The following is a 21,740-nucleotide window of genomic DNA, read 5'->3' as shown; positions in this document are numbered from 1 at the left end:
CTAGCTGTGTTTGAAGAAAGCCCGGACAGGAATCCGACGAAGGGCTCCTTTCAGGGAGAGAAGAGGAAGCGTGTAAGTTCGTAGTGAATGGCACTGATGGGAAACAACCAGCGTTCAGAGGCCCTGCCAACGTACAAAACTAACACAAATGACAGCAGGCTACGAAGCAGCAGCGCATGCGCCAGAAATAGGACTCTTTCATTGGATCGCACAGCTAAGAGAGGCGCAGGCGTGGTTCTCATTGCTGGACGGTGCCACCATAGCGTCCTTCCCATTTCGTCAATATTGACCACCCCAAACCCCTTTAGAGAAGGCGAGGCGTCCTGACGTCAGGTATAGGCCGGGTGGCTTTCGTCAACTCAGGTCGCTCATCAACACTGGCCCCGTTCACATGGGTCTCCAGCTGTCTGGGGCCCGGACATTGGCAGACTCAAAGAGAAAGGCAAAGTCATCCTGTCAAGAATCAGGGAGCCCGGCAACGAACGAAAAACTGGACGTGCAGCAGGTACATTGCGTGCTAGTGGTGATATACGTGCGATATCTCTGTCAGCAAGGGAGGAACCCAGTGTCCCCGGCTGGTCGCCCGCAGCAGTGAGTTCAGGGGCCCCTGTACGGGTGAGGTTAGCAGCGAGTCTCTACCGTCTTTAATCATGGCTGCCTTTATTCTTAGGCTTCGTTTAAGTTCATTTGCCCAACCCGGAGCAGTGCACTCGCCCCTGTCTGAAACACAGTTTACGCCCCCTCCTGCGCAGTTTACACGCCCTACCGATTAGGTTGTTTGCACGCCTTCCTCCTGGGTTGTTGTAACGCCTGTGCTTTCTGGACAGTTTTGCACACCACTGCCCCCTGCGTAGTTTGCACCCCCACATTTCTGGCCAGTTTGCATGCCCTCAGTCCTCCCTAATGCACACACTGTTTGCATCACTTCCCCCCCCCCCCCCCACGCATTTAGCACGTCCTCGCACCCTTCGCAGTGTGCATGGTCGTACCCCAGGTGTATTTTGTACTCGTCTTCTGTACACAGTTTTGCAGTCCCCCGTCACTCTGTAATTGTGCTTTTTGTGCCCGCTTCCAGCCTGTGTTTTATGCACCGATAACCCAGTAATATTTCCTTGTCACTAGGCCAGTTTGCACGCCTCCTGCTACACGGCTTGCACACCTCCCCCATCACAATTGCCCCCAAGCGATCTGCGCTTCTTTATCTGATGTAGTGGACACACTTTCCCTATTCGCCCCTTGTGTGCACACCTTCCACCCACTCCCAGTGAGGTGTGCACAGTTTCTGCTCACTGGTGCAGTGTGCACACATTTTCGTACCATGGTGTTGTGTGTACTCTCTCTACCGGAGTGGTGTACACTTCACCACCCGGTGCGGCGTACGGGGCACACGTTTTTTCCCCTGTGCGGGACACACATCTTCCCGCTCCTGGCATGGTGCACACACATCCTGCTCCTGGTGTGGTCTGCACACCTTACTGTTCCTGGCATGGTGCACACACATCCTGCTCCTGGTGTGGTCTACAAACACCTTCCTGCTCCTGGCGCAGCACGCACACCTTTCCGCTCCTAGCGTGGCGCGCACACCTTCCAGCTCCTGGCATGGCACGCACATCGATCCTGCTTGCATTGCATACCTTCCGTCCAATGCAGTGTGCATGTCTTAAACCCGACCCCCCGCTGCGGTGTGCATGCAGTAGTCCCCTGGGCCCCCTATGTTGCAATGTGCACGCCTTACTCTCCACATCCCAGTGCGGTGTGCACACCTTTCCCCCCCCCTCCCTCCGCCTGGAGCAGTGTGCACATCTTTCCCATCTCCATGCCGGAGCAGTGCGCACACCTTCCTCATTCCCTCTGCGATGTGCACAGCTTTCCACTCCTGGCGCGGTGCACACACCATCTCTCACCTGGTGCAAGCTGTTGGCGCGGTCTGCACACTTTCCCTGCTCTTGGTGTGGTGCGCACACCTTCCCTGCTCTTGGTGTGGTGCGCACACCTTCCCTGCTCTTGGTGTGGTGCGCACACCTTCCCTGCTCTTGGTGTGGTGCGCACACCTTCCCTGCTCTTGGTGTGGTGCGCACACCTTCCCTGCTCTTGGTGTGGTGCGCACACCTTCCCTGCTCTTGGTGTGGTGCGCACACCTTCCCTGCTCTTGGTGTGGTGCGCACACCTTCCCTGCTCTTGGTGTGGTGCGCACACCTTCCCTGCTCTTGGTGTGGTGCGCACACCTTCCCTGCTCTTGGTGTGGTGCGCACACCTTCCCTGCTCTTGGTGTGGTGCGCACACCTTCCCTGCTCTTGGTGTGGTGCGCACACCTTCCCTGCTCTTGGTGTGGTGCGCACACCTTCCCTGCTCTTGGTGTGGTGCGCACACCTTCCCTGCTCTTGGTGTGGTGCGCACACCTTCCCTGCTCTTGGTGTGGTGCGCACACCTTCCCTGCTCGTGGTGCGCACACCTTCCCTGCTCGTGGTGTGCACACCTTCCCTGCTCGTGGTGTGCACACCTTCCCTGCTCGTGGTGTGCACACCTTCCCTGCTCGTGGTGCGCACACCTTCCCTGCTCGTGGTGCGCACACCTTCCCTGCTCGTGGTGCGCACACCTTCCCTGCTCGTGGTGCGCACACCTTCCCTGCTCTTGGTGTGGTGCGCACGCCTTCCCTGCTCTTGGTGTGGTGCGCACGCCTTCCCTGCTCTTGGTGTGGTGCACATGCCTTCCCTGCTCCTGGTGTGGTGTGCACGCCTTCCCTGCTTCTGGTGTGATGCGCACACCTTCCCTGCTCCTGGTGTGGTGCGCGTGCACGTTCCCTGCTTCTTGTGTGGTGCGCGTGCACGTTCCCTGCTCCTGGTGTGGTGCGCGTGCACGTTCCCTGCTCCTGGTGTGGTGCGCGTGCACGTTCCCTGCTCCTGGTGTGGTGCGCGTGCACGTTCCCTGCTCCTGGTGTGGTGCGCATGTACGTTCCCTGCTCCTGGTGTGGTGCGCCTGCACGTTCCCTGCTCCTGGTGTGGTGCGCCTGCACGTTCCCTGCTCCTGGTGTGGTGCGCCTGCACGTTCTCTGCTCCTGGTGTGGTGCGCCTGCACGTTCTCTGCTCCTGGTGTGGTGCGCCTGCACGTTCTCTGCTCCTGGTGTGGTGCGCCTGCATGTTCTCTGCTCCTGGTGTGGTGCGCCTGCACGTTCTCTGCTCCTGGTGTGGTGCGCCTGCACGTTCTCTGCTCCTAGCGTGGTGCGCAAGCACGTTCCCACTCCTGTCATAGTGCGCATGCACGTTCCCACCCCTGGCGTGGCTCACGCACTTTTCCACTCCTGGCGCGGCTCACGCACGTTCCCACTCCTGGCGTGGCACATGCATTTTCTCACTCGTGGCGTGGCGCACGCACGCACGTTCCCACTCCTGGCGTGGCACACGCACGTTCCCACTACTGGCGCAGCGCATGCACGTTCCCACTTCTGGCATGGTGCATGCACCCACGTTCCCACTCCTGCCGCGGCGCACGCACGTTCCTGCTCCTGGCACAGCGCACACACCTTGCCGCTGCATGCACACCTTCCCCCTCTTGGCGCGGTCTGCACACCTTCCCTGCTCCTGGTGTGGTGCGCATACCTTCCCTGCTCCTGGTGTGCTGCGCACGCACATTCCCACTCCTGGCGTGGCACACGCACGTTCCCACTCCCGGCATGGCGCACGCACGTTCCCACTCCTGCCACGGCGCATGCACGTTCCTGCTCCTGGCGCAGCGCACACACCTTCCCGCTTCTGGCGATGTACGCACACCTTCCTGGTCCTAGCGTGGCACGAACACCTTCCTGATCCTAGCATGGCATGCACATCTCCCCATCCTGCTTGCAGTGCACACCTTACCTTACCTTCCCTCTAGTGCGGTGTGCATGCTTTAGCCCTCTACCCCCTCATGTTTCAGTGTGGATGTCTGACTCCACACATCCCGGTGCGGTGTGCATATTTTCCCCATGCCCTCCCTGGAGCAGTGTGCACATCTTCCCTATCCCCTCCCTTCTTTACCCCATTTGCGGTGTGCGCACCATCCTGCTCTTGGGGTGGTGTGCGCACCATCCTGCTCTTGGGGTGGTGTGCGCACCTTCCTGCTCTTGGGGTGGTGTGCGCACCTTCCTGCTCTTGGGGTGGTGTGCGCACCTTCCTGCTCTTGGGGTGGTGTGCGCACCTTCCTGCTCTTGGGGTGGTGTGCGCACCTTCCTGCTTTTGGGGTGGTGTGCGCACCTTCCTGCTTTTGGGGTGGTGTGCGCACCTTCCCGCTCTTGGGGTGGTGTGCGCACCTTCCCGCTCTTGGGGTGGTGTGCGCACCTTCCCGCTCTTGGGGTGGTGTGCGCACCTTCCCGCTCTTGGGGTGGTGTGCGTTCCTCCCCACGTCAGTTGCGGCGTGCGCATTTCCCCACGCTGATTGTGGCGCACCCACCTCCCCACGCCGGTTGCGGTGCATCCACCTCCACACGGCACCCGCATCTCCCCATGCCGGTTGCGGTGCACACACCTCCCTACACCGGTTGCAGCACACACCTCCCCACGCCGATTGCGGCACGTCCACCTCCCCACGCCGATTGCGGCACGTCCACCTCCCCACACCGGTTGCAGCACGTCCACCTCCCCACACCGGTTGCAGCACGTCCACCTCCTCACGCCAGTTACGGCACGTCCACCTCCCCTTGGCGCCCGCACCTTCCCAGGCCGGTAGCGGCGCGCGCACCTTCCCAGGCCGGTAGCGGCGCCTGCACTTTTCCAGGCCGGTAGCGGCGCCTGCACTTTTCCAGGCCGGTAGTGGCGCCCGCACTTTTCCAGGCCGGTAGTGGCGCCCGCACTTTTCCAGGCCAGTAGTGGCGCCCGCACTTTTCCAGGCCAGTAGCGGCGCCCGCAGCTGCCAATGCCAGTTGCGGCATGCGCAGCTCCCCACCCCGGTTGCGGCGCCTGCACCTTCCCACGCCGGTAACGCTCTTGGGGCGGTGTGTACACCTTCCTGCTCTTGGGGCGGTGTGTGCACCTTCCTGCTCTTGGGGCGGTGTGTGCACCTTCCTGCTCTTGGGGCGGTGTGTGCACCTTCCTGCTCTTGGGGCGGTGTGCGCACCTTCCTGCTGCTTGCGCGGTGTGCATTCCTCCCCACGTCAGTTGCGGCGTGCGCATTTCCCCACGCCGATTGCGGCGCACCCACCTCCCCATGCCGGTTGCGGTGCGTCCAACTCCACACGGCACCCGCATCTCCCCACCCCGGTTGCGGCATGCGCAGCTCCCCACCCCGGTTGCGGCATGCGCAGCTCCCCACCCCGGTTGCGGCATGCACAGCTTCCCGCCCCGGTTGCGGCATGTGCAGCTTCCCTGCCCGCTGGTGTGGCGTGTACACCTTGCCCACATCCTCTGGTTTTGTGCGCACGCCTTCCTGCTCCTGGTTCGATGGCCACACCTTCGTGCTTCTGGTTTGGTGCACACACCTCCCCACCCTGGTGGCGGCACCCACACCTCCCCACTCTGTTGGCAGTGCGCACAGCTCTTCACTCTGTTGGCAGTGCGCACAGCTCTTCACTCTGTTGGCAGTGCGCACAGCTCTTCACTCCGGTGGTGGCACGCACACATCCCCACCATACTGGCAGCACCCACACCTCCCCCACCCACCAGTGAGGCCTGTACACCTTTCCCATCCCCCGGGTGTCGTGCGCACTTCTTCCTCCTCCTGGTTTGGTGCGCACACCTCCCCACCCCTGCTGGCGGAGCGCACACCTCCCCACCCCTGCTGGCGGCGCGCACACCTCCCCACCCCTGCTGGCGGCGCGCACACCTCCCCACCCATATTGGGGCATCCACACCTCCCCACCCATGTTGGGGCACGCACATGTTCCCACACTGTTAGCGTGTTTGCGATGCGCACAACCTCCCCACCTCCTCCTGGTGTGGCAAGCATGCCTTCCACGCCCCCCTGCTGTGGTGTGCACACCTCCCTCCCCCACACCCTGGTGTGGCATATATGCCTTTTCCACCCACTTGCGCCAGTCCGGTGCGGCGTGTACGTCTTCCCCACATGCACTCCCCTGGTGTGGCATGATTGCCTCCCCCCCCTTGGTGCTGCGTGCATTCCTTCCTCTACCTCCCCCTTGGTGCAGCGTGCTTGCCTTCCCCATACCGCCTCCCCTTCCCGGATGCAGCGTGCACACCATACTCTTTCTCCTCTCTGGTACAGGCATGCACGCCTTCCATACCCTCTCACCCCCTGTAGTGGCTTTTGAGCCTTCCCCACACCCCTGGTAGTCACCTGCATGCCTTCCGCACCCACCCTGGTTGCTGTGTGCATGCCTTCCCCATCCCCTTGGTTACTCCATGCACGTCTTCCCCACACCTCTGATTGTAGCATGCACGTCTTCCCCACCCCCCTGACTGTGGCATGCATGCCTTCCCTACCCCCAGTTGCGGTGTGCACGCCTTCCCCCACCTTACTTCCCTCCCCCACCCCCACCCCCAGTGCAGTGCTCACACCTCCCCTACCCTTCTTGCAGTGCACACACATTTTCTTACCACCCCAGTTGGCGTGCGTACAACATTTCACCCCCCCCCCCCCCAGTTGTGGCGCTCACAGTTCCACACACCACCACACCCTGGTTGCGGGGCACACCCCCCCTCGGTGTGTCATGCATCCCTTTCCGAACCCACCTCCCACCCTCCCCCATGTGGCATGCACACCTTCTCCACCATCTGGTGCGGTGTGCACACTTTCCCCATCCTTGTTGCAGCATTGCCCCCCGCCCTGCTCCTAGTGCTGTACACACACCTCCCCTCCCCAACAGTGCAGTAGGCACCCTCCAGGGCCCATGTGCACATCTTCCCGTTTCTGGGGTGCTCACATTTCCCCCTTACCACCCCCTCTGCTGTCCACACACCTCCCCCTTGCACACCAACACACACGCCTCCCTCAGCCCCCGCAAGAATAAGTAATGGCAGGAGTGTTTGAATCAATCGTAGCCCATGATAATTACCCTGGAACCGTTCAACCTTCCTCCAGGAAAGCGCTCTTTTCCCGTGTTCCTGTACGCACCTGAGCATGTTCAGTTCAGTGTCTTGTTATAGCGTTGTAATTTTATGCGCATGTTTCTTTGCGTAGATGGTTTTTACATCTGCTGCTTCCGTAACTCGTATTGTGGACTGTAAACCTGAGTGATATTTGTTGGATTTCATTTTTGATCCGCGCATTAACATAGTGTGGTAACAACAAGGTATCAGGTAGTTATATTTGAGTTATGTCGGGTGTTGGTGGCTTATAATGCGTAATTTAACAGCTACCCAGTGGTGGGCGAAGGAACGTCAATCGAATAGTGTGAACATTACGTGCCTTTGAGCTAGTAATCTAGAAAGTCATTCGCTAATGAGGAGTTTGTGTTTTTTACGCTGGAGTAGAAATGCAGTACTGCAGATGACCCAGGGGATGAAACACAGCTTGCAATGCTTTCCTGATTCACGTTTTTTCGCCCTTCACACACACGCATTACCACAATGCTCTGAATTACGTGGAATTGCAACTATTGTTTGGGGTGTTTGAGTTATGGTGCTCCCAGGTAGGCGCAAGTCCACTGTTAGCATAAAAACTTAAACCTGGATTTCAAAATATGATTTTGTTTTTGCAGGTGGTATGGTTTTGTTTTGGGGGGCGAATTTGAGCCATACATACCAGTTGGTTAGCTTTTGCAAGAAAACACAACTGGCAGATTAGAACTGCTGGCTTAGGAGTTACAATGGCTCCCCCCCTCCCCCCAATATTATCGTTTTGTGGCACGTGTGTGTGTGTGTGTGTATATATATATATATATATATATATATATATGTGTGTATATATATATATATGTGTGGAGGGTCGTACCTTGCTATGTTGCTCATCTGGTCTGCGCATACATAACATTTTCCAGCTTGTGATAGAATTCTTACACTGATGTGGTATGGAATTTTTGTAATGTAGGACTGCTATCCATTTTTTTTATACTTCGAGTTAATATGAGTCAAATAAGACCCTAAAGAGCAGATGCTCTTTCTAGGGTTTGGTGTTATTTTTATTTGGTTGGCAGGGTTATTTTGAGACACTTAAGTGTTTGAACTCTTCAAGTCTCCCCTTAGCCCTGCACCATCACTTAGAAACAGTTTTTTAGTATTAGTAGTTGAAATGGAAGCTGATGCAACTTGTGGCCACTTACGTTTGCTCTTTAGGTTGCGCTTCAGAGCATTTCATGTGGAGGTTTCTGAACTCCCAGGATGTGGCTTTCCCACCGAATTATGTCGTTGTCGTTGGTAAAGGAAAAACATATACAGCAGTGGTAATATGTCAAAAAGCAAAATGCTGATACTATACTAAACGCCGTGATGCAGATTGTTCTCAACATGTTATTCAAGCCTTGCTTCTCTCGCCTGATGATGATTTGGAACTCAAGATCTTCTGCCAATGTTTTGATTGGATCCTTGTGCATCATGTTGCCAAACATTACAGTACATTGAGGGATTATAGGGGAGAGAGGGTGTCATTAATGCAACACAACATGTCCTATTCATAAAGGTATTTCAACGTGCAAGTTTCACTGAGGTCCCCAGATGTCTTTATTTACGATTGCAAATTCACATTGAAGAACCAGACTTTGGATTCGAGCTCATACATGAATTTGCACACATGGGACATTTTTTTGTGCATTTGTGCACGGGAGCCTATCAATCTCTGTGTTCCCTTCAACCTTCAGTCTTTTTGTCATTTAAACGTGCAATATTTGTAAACAGGTTTTTTTGTGTGCAGGAACTATTCTTTTTTGTGACACAGGCACCAAGGATGAGGCCTTCCTTTCAAAGGTGGAGACTTTTAAAGTCTTAAAATGGCTGTTTTTTTTTATGTTCCACTTCTGGTTTCGGTTCTACTATAATATACAATAGTATTTGTAAAGCATATAGTTAGCTAGAATAATACCCTGGACTCGAGAAAATACCGGCCTTGACAGATGCTCATAACACGACTAATTGAGTCATCCGCAGAAATAGAAGCCATGGTTTCACTAGCCTTTACATTTCCAAATTGAAAGTCCTTACGACAGAGTGCAGTTGGGAAGGCATTGTCTAGCAGCTAAAAAGAGAACGAATGACCACCTTCCCTTTTTAAGCGGACCTAATACATTTCAGAAGCCCCAAAAGCAATGTTCTCTCTTTTTTTTTTCCTTAGTGTTCACTAATTGCTTTCAGAATGTATGTTTATCAAAGCTTTTCATCTTTATATAGCCTTGTGTTTTTGACAGTTCTCCTGGCAAGTTTTATAATTGTGTTTTTGGATGTTTTTTAGTTGTTCCAAGCAATATTTCTTTATTGGATGCTATCTATAACTGCTGAATTTCTGTGTTTTTAAAAAAAAAATTTTTTTTTTAGTCCAAAATGTTTGAAGTTACTGAGAAATTCACCTAACCATAATGTTACTTGAACCTTTTTTTCAGTGAATTTGAGTTTAATTTTTTTTTTTTTAACAAAAGCAGATATTTTTATTACACGTAACTATAACATTAGTTTAACCTTTGCTTTTTTTCCAGTGAATTTCTAAGGGGGGTTGTAAGTAAATTAATGTGTTGTTTAATGCTAATTTATGATAGAGTAGCGAATAAAACATGAGTGGATATTATTATTATTATTATTATTAGTATTTTTTTTTTTTTTAATTATGGCTCTCACAAGACGCTTGCGAAAGCTACATGCAGAATCCTCTGAGGGGGCTGTACTTCCTGTTTTGGCTCTCGTGAACCACTTGCAAGATAGTACATTTAGAATTCAGTTAATTACACTGTTTTACTATAATTGTGACCACAATAGAACATTATGCATCTTGTTTAAGGTACAAAAATTGAGTACTGTTTAATGGAAGATATAAAGGAAGAACTTTTCACATTTCACAAGATGCCCATGAGACACTTTTGCTAGAAGTCCAGGGAAAGAAACGCACATAAGGAAGGATTCCAGTTGGTTCATATGGATGTCTATATTTAGAAGAAGTAGATTCCATCCTTTTTGGTGTATTTCACCTTTGGACTTGGTGAGAGCAGACATATTTGGCCTGCTCTCATTTCCTGTTTGGCTTTGAAGGGAAAGATGTCTTCATTGGATTCAAATGTACAGCCAGGGGCTTCTGCTCTAGTTCAGCAACTTCAACCACTCAATGAATCCTATGTGTGGCAGTTTTTTAAAATGAAGCCAGGTACCAAAAAGATTTGTGAAAAGTGTGTTACCTATAAACTTTGCCACAAAGATTTTAGCTGGAGGAACAGAAATAAACACTATAGCATGACTACCATATGCATGTGGCGGCATCTGAGTTCTATGCATCTGCAGAGCTCGCACAGGCAGAGTTGGCTCGTGCTGCGGAGCTAGACAACTCTACAGTGACTTCAACATAATTTGCTCTTGGAGATCCTGTGCAGGTTCTAAGTGCACAGGCGGACAATAACCCTACTTTTTTTTAATAAAGCGCTATTTTGCTGCTTGTGCAAGCAGATCATTTTTTTTTTTCTGAGGCAAACTTGTCCAAGAGCACAAGTGCTCCCCATGCAGTAGTTTTTTTGTTAACATTTTATTTTTTGTAACTCTGTCTCCTTTTTGTTTTTGAGGAGATGCTGTTAGTGTGTTTCACATGTTGTATGTTTTTGTTCTACCCTTTCTAAAAAATGTCAAAGTACCCAAGCAACAGAGGTACCATATAGTTTCATAATCTGTGTTGTTTCCTTCTTATGAGAGCGAGAGCACCTAAACTCTTGCTCTTGCCTGTACATTTTGCCAGCTCCCGCGAGAGTCTTGCAAGATCGTGACATTTAAAAAAAAATATATAAGAATTACCTATCTACTCATCGCAGTACTTATCTCTGGCACACTTTCTCTAAAAAAAAAAAGCACCAAAATATCCATTCCTACTAAATGAATGTATTGTAAACTCACTCACTTATTTTTTTTACTATCCGCAGTCCAGCGAGAGTTCCAGGAGATCATAAAAATTAGTTAAAACCAATATGTATTTATAATCTTCACAGTAGTTATCCCTTAGCCACCTCCTCTCTAAATCTAGTGAGACAGCATACCCTTCTGTTGCTCTCTTGTATAGCTTTTTTACTTAATTTCCACAACACCCCAGATTTTTCACAGTAAACAATAATGGTGGCCATGTCATTTCTAAGATTATAATAGTCAGCCAGTCAGAGCACTTGTGAGACTCGCAGGAGCTTCTAGCAAGAGCGTGAAGGCTCACAAGAAAAACTGGCCTCTCGACCAATTCCACACCTCAATTTTTCAATTTGCGCTCTCGTGGGACTCCTGCTGGACTCTCCCGAGCTCAACCGTCCAAATATACAATTATTTTCGACCCTTGATTTTTCAAAAACTACAGGAACTGATTTACATCAATGCACAAACAGCACAATTTGTGCACCAAGATCTAGTCTCCTGCCGAATTTGGTTTAATTCCATTCAGTAGTTTTTGCTGTAGCCATGTCTAAAGAAGCCTATGGAAAATGTATGAGGATTTTACATTTTGTCCCCCTGCCCCTTGGCTACTGCTTGACGGATCACCCTGTAACTTTCCAAGAAGCAACTGCGGTGGATGAACTTTTTTATTTAAAAAAAAAAAAAAAAAGTTAATCAAACAGGGCTAAAATTATCAGCAAACCAAAAAACGCTCCATCTATGGAAAAGCAGATTTATCTCTAACTGCCTACTGGTGACTGCCAGAGGGGAATGTATATATCCACTGCTAAAACCAAAGCAGTTGGTTCATATGGATGTCTTTATTTAGAAGAAGTAGATTCCATCCTTTTTGGTGTATTTCACATTTGGACTTGGTCAAAGGTTACAGCGACGTTAGGAAATAGAATTGAAAAAACACAGAAGTTCACTGAAAAAAACAAAGGTTACAGGGTCGTTCTAGTTAGGTTCTGAATTTGCTCGAACAAAACCAGAGAAATTCAGAAGTTGTAGTTAGTTATTTCAAGTAACTATAACTCGCAGCCTAAGGTAACTATAACCCGCATCCCCATCATGTACAGCTTTTTTCTTTAGTAATTTGACTTCTAATGTTTCATTCATATTTTGATTGATGGTATAAAAGTTGTCATGATGCTGTAGTATCTGGGGTGATTTGCAGTGCATGGACAGGGTGCTTGTTGAAGTTACGCGGTCCTAGCTGGCTCCCCGCCTCCTGTGGGAGTTGGCATTGCTTTTGCACACAGGGAGCTGCTAAATATGCAGATTCCTGTCTGCAAAAGCAATTGTTTCCCTGCCCACATCTCTGCAGTCAGGGAAACAGTGGAAATTCCCGCTTTCAGCAGGCAGGAGCACTTGGACAGCTCCCACCTGCTGGAACAGGAGTGTTTGCTCTGACTTAACAGGAGTTGTCAAAGCTCCGGCCAAGTCAGAGCACATTGCTATATCCCGAGTGTGGGAATCCCAGTACATAGCAGGAGCCGGACCGGGGTTGGGGGGGGAGGGGTGGCGGTCTCCAAGGCCATTATTGGCTCCACGTGGGGCACTGCGTGGCCCTCTCCAACCTTTAATTTAGCCCCAAGTTGGTGTGGTGGAGGTCCCTGGGGCTGGGAGTCTGCAACAGACCCCTTATTTTATTTTACCTCAGCCTTAGGGAGGTGGTAGTTCCCAAGGCTCCAGTGGGGCCAAGCAGCACCCCCCCCCTCATTTTGAAACAATTGCCCTAAGGAGGTGGCGGGCCCCGGGGCTGCAGGGGGGGCCAGGGCCCAGCATATAATACAATGTTACCACTTTTGTCGCAAATTCTCTACAAATGTTCTTTTTAAAAAGTGCTTTTTTTGCTCTGGCGGGGTCCCCAGTCCCAGACCTAAGGGATCAGGCTGTCCATACCCTAGCCCCTTTAATTTTCCTTCTTTTTTTAACCTTTTTATTTTTTTGACTCATCTGAAGCCGAATCCCAAGATGGCTACGAACACTTCCGGGTTGAAGTGTTGGCAGCCAAAAATATCTCTGCATGAGATCAGGAGTATTGCCAAAGCCTTCGCACCTCTAGATATCTATATTTCTTTTTCTTTTCATATCTCAAAAACTACTTAACTGGTTTACGTCAGACATCAAAAAGGCTTCTTTCTGGATCAAAAGCTACCTTTCTGCCAAATTTGGTATAATTCCATCTAGCAGTTCGGGCTGTAGTCGTCTTCAAAATCCCTATGGGAATTGTATGCCTTGGTAGTTACCATGAGAATAAATGGCGAAGATCGCACTGACCAATCTGGCAGTACTGTAGTTCCTTTGGTGCAGCTGCTTAACAAGTTTCTGTTGGGTAGACCCTACGCCAGGGTCAATTACAGCTGTCCCTTTCATGGTCCGCTCCTTCCACTGGGTTGGCTCTTTCTCTCCTCCTCCATAGGCAGGAGATCTTGCCACCTAGGACAGTCCAATAATTCCTCCTTCTGATCAGACACCAGGTGATGTTCTCTCGCTTCTGGAAGGATGACTGTCTGCAACACAACGCCTTGGTTGGTTAGTAGTCCCTGAGCACTCTGCAGAGCACCCCCTCCTTGGTAGAAGAGACCACACAAACAAACACTGATTGGCCTTGGACTCCCATCTTTTTACCAATTTCACAGGCAGTGGATTTGTATTCCAGGTCTGGTTCTTTAGAACCGGTTTTTGTTGGTTCCTCTTCCATGTGTCCTGGCCAGGCCACTTTCCAGTCCTGTCCTTTGTCTGCAAGGATGGATTGTCCAGCAGAAGTCTAATGTATCACGAAGCACCCTTGCACTTCTAAAGAAAGCCAGTCTTAACTTTCCTCACTATAGCATCTGGTGCTCTACCCTCTGATTTATGAGATACCAGCAATACACACATACTGTCTGGAGAAAGAAACTTGTCTCCATCCTGTATGGTGGTTGGGAGAAAATACCTCTTTTCTGACATGGTTAGCCCCCACTTTTTGCCTGGTGTATGATGTAGCCTGAAAATTGTTAGTGGCCAGCGCCCCGGCTAACCCGGTTCCCTGGGTCAGAGCTCTTTCCCTAAACTGTTGTGATGCATTGGCACAATTAGAGACACCTTTAACTGCCACTATATATCCCTAGTAAAATATACTTGGGTACCCAGGGCATGGGATACTAAGGGTAGGCCCCTGAGAGCAGCAGCACTGCTTGTGCCATCCTCTAGGGCCATGCATCAAGATGCACCCAGTCCTACCATTGTAGGCTGAGTACTCTGGGGCAAACCTAAAACACAAACTCAACATGGCACACTGCCTGTGTGCCCTGTCCACTATACACTGCATGCACAATGGGTAAGACACCCCTCTGGCAGGCCTCCTTCCAGTCCCAAGGCAGGGTGCTCTATAGTGTATGTGAGGGCATAGCTGCATGAGCATTATGCCCCTACTGTGGCCTTGTCAAACCTGAGATATAGTGAGTGAACAGGTGAGCCATTTTTTTACATGTGCTGGACACTAGTCAATACGAGTTTCACAGTTACGTGATGGCCACTCTGAACCCTGGGTTGTTTGGGATCAAACAACTCGGAATGCCAAATCCAAACTGGTACCAGTATTGGATTTATTACTAAATGTACCCAGGGGTCACCTTAGAGGTGCCCCTTGCAAAAGCTAACTACACTGGAGTGGTTGCTGACTTGTTCTATCTAGCCTGCCACCGCCAGACAACCAAGGCTTACCTCTTTTGAAACTCAACCCCCAGGCCTGCTGCTAGCAGCAGATGGCCGTCCTATTGCAAACCCCCAGTTTTGGCCGGAGCAATGGCGGGAAATTCAAACAAAGGATAGGAGGGGTGGCCCAACCTGGAATGTACCACCCCTAAAGTGTTGCCTTCGAGGTGGATCCTCCATTTCATTTTCCTTCATCTTGAGTGGAAGGAAAATAGCCAATCAGGTGTTGGGATGTGACCCCTACCCACAGGAAGTGGTCACTTGGGGGGGATAGCCACCCTAAGGTAGATGACCCATTGGTCACTACCAGGTTCCCCCTAAAACGGCCACTAAATACAGTATTCAGTGGTTATCCTTAGACCAAGAAATCAGATTCGACGGACAGAAGAAGTCTAGCATCAAGATTATCCGAAGCACAAGAACAGAAGACTTGCTGCACCAAAGAAAAGGCGCCAAACTCCTCCTGCTGCGCCGAGGACCGGACAATCGCTGCTGAGGAGCTGCAGGACAACTCTACAAAAACCACAGCTGACCTCCAGGCTTTTCAAATCGCCAGAGAATTCCCTCCAGATGGAGGTACCACTCTAAACCCACAAGAAACCAGCACGCCAGTGAGGGTCACTTAACCGACCAGCTGCTAACTCCAGAACCAGATGCCGCAGCTGGACCAAACAGCACCCCAATGACTGTGAGGACAAATCTTGCCAGTGTGCCTGGGTATTGGTTAACCCACGTCGAACAACAAGAAAAACGGCCCGCCCGAGGCTGCAAGGGGACCAGGAGAAAGCCCCTGTTGAGTGGCTTCAAAAGCAACTCAGAGCGCCTGCCAGAGTGCCCTGTTGTCCTGCTATCGACACTTGAACCAACTTACCTCCTGCTTCTGAGGGCATCCTTGCACACAACTCATGGCTCTATATCAAACTTCAAAAATTAAATTATTATCTCAGAAATTACTTGAGCAATTTTGATGACTTTGGTCTTTGAAAATTACATAACAATCTAAAGTATTTTTATAAATTGGTCTCGAGTTATTCCTTTGAGTATGTGAGTTGCAAGATTGATGCTGTGAGTACAACAAATGCTTTGCACTTCTCCAGGATTACCCTAACTGCTTGACCAAGCTACCTTAAAAATTAGAGCATTAGGTGATCTAGTATTTACCCCTGTAAACCAACATGTGTTTGCCTGGACCCCCGGCACAGTGCGCCTAGCTTTGCACACTACATAGAGGGCCAGAGTCCTACAGTGGTCTAGGCTGTGGGCTTTCATAATGTAAACCGCAGGTGTGTATTACTCATGCATGGCACACTATCAATCCTAGACACATGCACGCTAACAACGCATGGTTCATCATGAGCAGCAGAGTTTAGGATGAATGTGAGCATGTATTAATGACTCAAAGGTAAAAGGATCTATCATAATATTCCACCAACCATGGTATGCTGCCACCACCGTGCTCCTCGTGGTGGAAATGTGACAAAAAAGGTAATTATCTTGTCACTATGAGGGTGTGCTTTGTGTTTCCCTCCCAGTTCAGGACGAGGTACACAACTTAATATGGTCAAGAACTGGACTTTGTTCAACAGGCGCACACAGGTTTAAAGTGAGGCATGACCAAAAATCAGAAAACCAGGATCACAGGTATCTGGAGTTCGGGTACGCAGTGTAGGAGCCAAACCTGTGCATCTTGCATTGGACATTCCTGTCCCGACAACATGCTTCCCTTGGCAGATCCGCTATGAGATGCGAATTGCAATGCATTCTTCTTTTATTGGTCAGTTTTTGGAACTTGGTTCTTGCCTTCCCCAGATCTTGCATTCAATAGACTGCTTTGTATTATAAGGAGAGAAGTGCAAGGAGGCTTGTGAGTTGCAAGGAAGAAAATATAAATGCTTCAGAATGATACCTCTTTAGCAGAAGAGCAATAGTCAAAACCCTTTTTGTCAGAAATAATAATTTTAGCATTGTATTTACACACAAATGGAATGTTGACCCTCTAGATATTCTTGATAAACTGGCATTCTGGCTTCAAGCCACACAGGGAGACAGAACAGCAATTCAAAATTTCCAGTCTCCCATCAGACGCATCCTGGACTACGGATCGGCAGCTAGGTCAATGCGGTGGGACATACCAGTTTCCTTCAGCAATCTTAATCTGCTCATCAAGAGATTACAACATTAACCACTCGTGAAAGAGATAACGCAAGTCCTCTACACCTCTGAACTGTCTAGAACTCAATCTTTTAGTGGGGTGTCCAAGTAAAGCAAGTCTGATTTTGATAAGGGGGACTTAAAAAAGGTATTCTATTTGAATAATAAAAATTGTATCACTTCGAAAACTTTACTCCCCAGATCAACTTTTTTTCATAGACGGAATATTTTCCTTACGTTATTTTAGTGAAGAGAAATAACTTCTAAGAGTGTTGAGTGATGGAGTATTTTGTATCGCTCTAAACCAGTGGTTCCCAGCCTGTGGTCTGGGGACCCCTGGGGGTCTGCGAAGCCTCCTCAGGGGGTCCGATACTTCTTTGAAAATAAAATAATATTAACAGATTAGGTCCACAGCTTTCAGTACTGACGTACTGACTCAGTTGGCGGGGGGGGGGGGGAGCCGGATTCCAGTAATGATTCAGTGGGGGTCCCCAGTATCCAGTAATGATAAAGTGGGGAGTCCACAGAAATCAAAGGGTTGGGAACCACTGCTCTAAACAGTATTTCAGATCAGATTGAGTAATTGCTATCGAAAGTATGTTTTATTGTGGCAGTTGTTACCTTGATAATTTAGTGACTAAAAACATTATGCCAGTGGGTTGCACATATTGCATCAGAAACACTTAGGATGGTACCTGCTTGCGATCTATTAGTCAATTTATTACCCGTCAAGTAAGCGTTATGTGAACAAATGTTTGTCCAGGTCGATAGCGTTCGTGAGACAATTTCCGAATAGCAAAAATAAATGCGTATTCTTTTTATTCTTGACAATTTCTGTTCAGGCAGTGGCATTAGGTGACCCTGGACAGCTCCTTTTATGATTTATTAATCTAGTATAGGCAGACTGCACTAGCCACCAGAATTGTAATACTGACTCGATGCTTTGTCTTTCTTTAAAGTCTTCCCCATAGCTCACCTCCTGAAACTAGCCATGTTTATTTTAATTATACATGTATTCATTTATGCAGTGGAAACTTGGCCCGGTGGTGTTGGAGTACAGTTTAAAAGAAGCCAACATCAAAAACAAACATAATGGAATACGGTGAATAAATAAATTAGACAATGTATGAGCAAATATGTAGGTGATATCCAGAAGGGAAAAAAAATCAGCAGAGGTTAAAACCAACTCCCCTGCAGCCTCTCTGAACAATCAACTTGTTTGTGGAAAAAGAGGGTTGTGAGCTTTTTTTTTTTTTTAAATTAAAGTTCTGGCTTGACAAAGCAGCAAACCTGACCTTATGTGATTAAAAAACATATTTTATGGAATACTACAGAGGAGGACTGTAGCTCTGCCCAGATGTTTGTTAATTTGAGTACAGCTTCTGATTTGTCAAAACCTGTGTGCTTCTGCAGATCGTGATTACCCTCCAAACAGCCGTGATCATTTGTTAGTCCAGCGGCTGGTACCAGGATATTTATCAAGCAAAGGTTTCCCTCTAAAGTCACATAAATGCTCCTGCAGATAATATTAAACAACTTTTTAAAAATAATGAGACAATTATGGTGTTTCTTTTTTGATTGCCATGTATAAAAGGCTAGGCTCAATACAGCAGAGCTTTATTGTTGGTCAAGGTGGCAAGCCAATGGCTAAGGTGGTAAGCTAGATCTGTTTATATATAAAGGCACAATATGGTCTGCAAGCCTGACTTATTTATAGTGGAAAGGATATGTTAAAGTTAATAGGCATTGGAGAGTAGATGGTATTTACTTAATTAAATGCTGCAGAAAGGTATTTTGTTAAATTGAATCTCAGTTTACCTTGGTAGACAAGGGTTTTAGTGTTGATTACCCACTCTAACAAACCCTGGGGACATAATATTTGTACAGTGTTAATTCTTGTTAGGACCTTTTAGGAGACCTAGTATTTTTGTTTTGCCAGCTGGAATGCTTGTATTTCATATTTTGTTACTCGATGCCTGGTGATTGCCTTGTTGGGAAGTTTATGCTCAATACAGTAGGGCTAAGGGCCTGATTTAGATTTCGGCGTACAGGTTACGCCATCACAACAGTGATGAATATCCCATCAGCCGAAATATAAATCCCATTATTTACTACGGGATTTACATTCCAGCGGATGGGATATCGGTCACCGTTGTGACAGAGTAAGCTGTCTGCCAGGTTCTAAATCAAGCCCTAAGTTGGTTAACGTTGCATACCAGTGATCAAGGCGTCAGGCCTGATAGTTTCACTGGCAAAAGTTATGTCCAAAGACATAGGTCTGATCTTCTTTATGTTATCTGTTATGAAAAATGCAGTAGGCGTGACTTATTTATTTGGGGATTTTTTTTTAAATCCAATATATCTTTAATGATGGATTGTTACCGTGATGGGTTACAGGCTGTACACAGGTATTTTGTGTACATGAAATCTTACAGATTATCATAGTATGCAAGGATTTTAGTATCCGTAAGTCCCTAGGGGTAGAAGTTTTTCATTGTGATAATCCTAGTTAGACCCTTTTTGAGAGGTGTTCTATATTTTTTCCAGTTGTAATTGTGTTCATAATTGTGTATGAATAACTATGCATGGGGGCTACTAGCATATGTATATTTCAGTAGGCCTGTGTTGTTTACAGTGTTAAGCCAGTGATGAAGGCTGTAGGCCTTATTGGTTCATTGGAAAAAGTAATGCCAGATTGAATATGTTTGATCTTTTATTATGAAAGTTATGAGAAAGCTAGTAGGCCTGTCTTACTTATTGGGGAAAAGCGAGACAGTAGGCTTCAACTGTGAATTATTATCTAACCCCATCATTGACTGAGGAGGCATATTCATTTTAAAGCCAGAACGTTTGGCATTGCCAGTAGTTCTTGAAAGTCGCAGGGCATGAGGTGGTGTGAAGATCTGGAAGAAGCAAGATCCGGTTCTTGTCATTCTGCCTAACAATTATTGCTTACTATATACTGTTTAATTTTTAATGTAGAAGGCTCAAGGATACAAGATTGAAGGTTTCTTGTTCCTTGTTGGCAACCCGAGATTTCCAGTTCCTCTATTAAGTAAGAGTGAAGTGTTGTGTGTAGAACTTTGAGTAGTACAGGCCTTTTTATATTGTGCTCAAGCTTCTGTGGAGAGCCACTGAAGTGAGGTTAGAACTTGGGGAATATTGATTAAATACTTGCAACCCAGATAAGCAGCGTTTAGCACTGATCTAACGGGGGCCAGATGGCCATTGATTTTGCATGTGTTAACTCCCTCCCATTCTGATGGGCAACTCCAGTTTGAAGCACCTAGCCTCCTCCTTAGTGGAATGCAGTTGTTTACTAATGACCCAGGACGGTTGGAGGATGTTTGTAACTACACAAAGGACAAAAACAAAGCAAATTGAGCCTATTACCCTGATGCCTGAACACCATTTGCAGGTAGCAGGGACAAGTTGGTGTTTTTTTATTTTTATTTGTGGAAATAGCAGAATACTGGATTTTTCTTTAGCCCATTGATCAAAGTTAGGATTGAACTCTCAAAGCCAGGAATGTAAAAACAGAAAACATTTAAGTGTTAGGTGCTTCCTAGCCACCTATATGTTTCTGTAAACTGCGCACACTCGCAGGGTAACATGCACTAATAAATTAACATTTTAAAATGTGCCTGTATTGTCTCTGTTTATGCGGCAATCAGAAAATACTCTTCAGACTACTTCTTGCTGTGCAGAACGTTTGACAAAGTGAATATGCATCTTTGCTTCTTTTCAACCTAAATTATTGGTCTAGGGCCGAAGTTCTTAACCTGTGGTTCAGGGGCCGGAGGGGTTCACAAAAAACCCTACTGAGGAGGTTTGGGACTGCTTAGAAAATTAAACAATATTAACAAACTGATTAGGTGCATATGAATGAAGAGGCAAAATGTAAAACTGAAATTTCTAAAACATTTTGAAAATGTGAAATAATTTTTAGTTGTGACTAATTAAGTTGGTATCCTCCAAATTTGCGGAGCAGTGCAAGTGCATCACACAGAATATAGTATAGAGGGTGGGTGGTCTCAATTGAATTTAAAAAGCCTGAAACCTTCCCATTACATTTCGATTTAAAAAAATATATATTTCTTCGCTGATTAAATGAAATATTTCTTCATGTTTGTATTTGTTTGACTAATGTGTGTTTCTGTATTTTTGAACCAATGGTCTAGAGAATAACCCATTGCATTTGTTTTTATTGTTTTTTTTAATCAATTTTATTTGTTAAAGGCCCAATTCAACAAGAAAGCGTTGGGTGACACAGTTGCATCCACGCTGTGGCATAAGAGTCTGCACTTCATCAAGAGAAAGAAGGGCTTTACATAATTAACCCCTTCGCTGCCAGGTCTTTTCCCCTCCTGTGCCGAGCCTTTTTTTGGCTATTTGCATAAGCTACCCATGCCAAATTTGTGTCCTTTTTTTTCCAACATCCTGGGAATTCTAGAGGTACCCAGACTTTGTGGGTTCCCCTGAAGGAGCCCAGAAATTAGCCAAAATACAGCAAACATTTAGTTTAAAAAAAAAAGAAAATGGGGGAAAAAAGGGCTGCAAAAGAAGGCTCGTGTTTTTTTCTCCCTGAAAATGGCATCAACAAAGGGTTTGCGGTGGTAAAAGCACCATCTTCCCAGCTTTCAGGAACAGGCAGACTTGAATGAGAAAACCCCATTTTTCAACACAATTTTGACATTTTCTGGGACATACCACATTTTTTCTATTTTTTGTGCATGCAGCCTCCTTCCAGTTAGTGACAGAAATGGGTGAGAAACCAATGCTGGATCCCAGAAAGCTAAACATTTATGAAACCTAGACAATATTCTGAATCCAGCAAAGGGTAAATTGTGTAGATCCTACAAGTGTTTCCTATAGAAAATAACACCTGAAATAATACAATATTGAAATTAAGGTGAAAAAACA

General features: G+C 47.8%; 1 protein-coding gene across 2 annotated transcripts in view; it reads left to right on the top strand.

The window, feature by feature from the left end:
- Positions 1-200: 200 nt before the first annotated feature.
- Positions 201-21,740, top strand: part of JAK2 (Janus kinase 2) — an 882,548-nt gene continuing 861,008 nt past the window's right edge. The window contains exon 1 of one of the 2 annotated variants that reach the window (XM_069240320.1): positions 201-505. The gene's annotated coding sequence lies outside the window, so the exon portion shown is untranslated. The remainder of the gene's footprint in view (positions 506-21,740) is intronic. The other variant, XM_069240330.1, reaches the window with a different exon arrangement.

This window comes from Pleurodeles waltl, chromosome 1_2 (genome assembly GCF_031143425.1).
Source record: "Pleurodeles waltl isolate 20211129_DDA chromosome 1_2, aPleWal1.hap1.20221129, whole genome shotgun sequence".
NCBI lineage: Eukaryota > Metazoa > Chordata > Amphibia > Caudata > Salamandridae > Pleurodeles > Pleurodeles waltl.
Note: the sequence above shows the minus strand (reverse complement) of the source record. Positions and strands in the feature narration are given on the sequence as shown.